The sequence below is a fragment of the Erythranthe guttata genome, chromosome 8, assembly GCF_056151865.1.
Source record: "Erythranthe guttata isolate IM_541 chromosome 8, IM_541, whole genome shotgun sequence".
In the NCBI taxonomy this organism is placed as follows: Eukaryota; Viridiplantae; Streptophyta; class Magnoliopsida; order Lamiales; family Phrymaceae; genus Erythranthe; species Erythranthe guttata.
In genome coordinates, this window is record NC_142540.1 from 8,493,763 (window position 1) to 8,496,142 (window position 2,380).

The 2,380-nt window shown below is 33.7% G+C and overlaps 1 non-coding gene across 1 annotated transcript; it reads right to left on the minus strand.

The window, feature by feature from the left end:
* Positions 1-418: 418 nt before the first annotated feature.
* On the minus strand, positions 419-500 carry TRNAS-AGA (transfer RNA serine (anticodon AGA)). The gene has a single exon. It is a non-coding gene; the product is annotated as a tRNA-Ser (tRNA).
* Between the last annotated feature and the right edge of the window lie 1,880 nt (positions 501-2,380).

A 2,380-nucleotide genomic window follows, 5' to 3' on the forward strand; every position in this document is an offset into this window, starting at 1 on the left:
GGTGCTAGATGGAGGGGGAGCTGGCACTTGAAGGGTGGAGAGTTTGTGAGTTGACATGCTTCAACATCTTGAAGATGTAGATCTTGTACGTCTCCACGCTCTTCTTCGTCCTCTTCTTCTTCTTCTCTCCACCGACGGTTGCCTTCTTTTCTGCTGTCCTGGGACCTAATTTTGGGTGGAAGAGGAAGAGATAAGGTTAGGGGGTTAGGGAAACTAAAGGGCAACATAGGTATTTTAAGTTGCCGAGGAAAATCATACTAATTAAGAACAGAATTTAGGTTTTTGACGGCAAAAAATATTGAACGTCCTCATATATATTTTCAAAACTAGTGGAGTATCCTTCATTCTCCCTTTATAATTTAAAAGTTCAAATGACATTTATGGAATAAAAATCACAATAGGGATGTATATGCAAAATCGTGGTCGGCAGGATTCGAACCTGCGCGGGCAAAGCCCACATGATTTCTAGTCATGCCCGATAACCACTCCGGCACGACCACAGAGAATGTTAAATTGTTTTGTAGTATCATAATATAGGTTTTATGCGTCCTTTTATTTCATGTATGATACTTTCACGCCATACTTTCAGTGGTATATGTAGTTACAGTATGAAATACATACATGTAACATATTAGATCCAGATCATTAGATGATTTACACAATATATAATAAGTGGAAATAAATTTAATGCATATTTTTCTTAATATATGAGGCTCTCTAATATTTTTTTATCATCGCCGCACTCAGTCATTTTAATGAAAATTTAACTAATTCGCAATCCTTTGATAAATGAATTATGCACATGTGCTTTTTAATTTTATTAAGTTATATACTCCAAATTATATTAATAAATATTAATAAAACAAATTATACTCCAAAAATTTGCCTAACCCGATCCCCCCAACGATCATAGAGAAATACAAAGCGTTCTATCCTTCGGTTATTTTTACAGTGCACAGATTTGTTATGGAGATTCAAGATGATTGTATATTTTTTAGTGTATTTAATAAATCTGATTTCGGTGCATCTTCTTCTGCTCATTATGATTTCATTGACGATAAAAAGTTACATTTTTATGCAGAAATTAAAAAAAATTCCTTTTTTTTAATAAAAAAATCAGATTTTTCTCAAAAGTCATATCCCTTAAAAAGAAGATTTGTCTGTCATTATTGTTTTGCTTTTGGTCATGTTAGGACTTTATGCCGAAAAAAGAAAAGTGATGAGATGTTGCACAAAATGTCACACGACATTCGAAACACAACATTTCCATAACTGAGACAGTTTTGGAAAATATAAATAAAATATGGGTTCCTAAGTCAGGTCTAAGCTGTAATGTTGCTAGTATTTCTGTGACGATTGATATTTCAAATTCATGGTACTTTGATAGTGGTTGTTCACACCATATGACCGGGAAAAGGGAACACTTGGCTGATTATGAAGTTTTCGATGGTGGACAAGTAACTTATGCTGGAGGTGTCAATGAAAAGTGTGTTGGAAAATGAACAATTACAATCAAAGGACTTCCCAAACTCATAAGTGTTTTACATGTTGATGGGCTTAGTGCAAAGTTGATTAGCATAAGTTAATTATGGGATGATGACTTACATGTTAAATTTGATTAAAAAAAATCTTGTTGTGTGTTTGATAACTCTAATACTTGTATTTTAGCAGGTACAAGATCCATTGACAAATTGTTATCAAATTGGTAGGGATCAAGTGTGTAAAAGCGTACACATGAGTGAACTCGAATTATTGCATCAAAAGTTAAGGCATGTAACGTTTCAAGGATTTACATAGGATGATCAAATATGAAGCTGCAATAGGAGTTCCAAAATTGGACTGTAAGAACACATCTCGTTGTGATTGGTGCCAACGAGGTAGACAGACTAGAGTGTCGCATAACATGTTACGACACTTTGGCACACACCAATGTTTTAAACTTATGCAGATGAATATTATTGGTCCGACTAATGTCATGAGCCTTGGTGATAATAGGTACCATTTTATCTGTGTTGATAATTTTTCACAGTTTGCATCGATATATTTTTTGCAAGAAAAACATGATGCGTTTCACGTTTTTAAGAAGTTTCACACACATTTGTGCAAGTTATATAGTGTCAATTTTGGTCGAATTAGAACTGATCATGGAGAAGAATTTGAATTTTTTTCATTTAATTCATTTTATACTAAAAATGGTATGTTTCATGAACTTTCAATGCAGAATGTGGTTGCAAACAGAAGAATATGATTTTTCTAGAAATGGCCCGTGTCATGTTAAGTGCGAAAACTATTTCCAAAAAAATTTGGGCTAAAGCTTTAAACACGGCTTGTTATATATCTAATCGTGTTTATAAAAGAGGTTATACAATGACACTGTGTG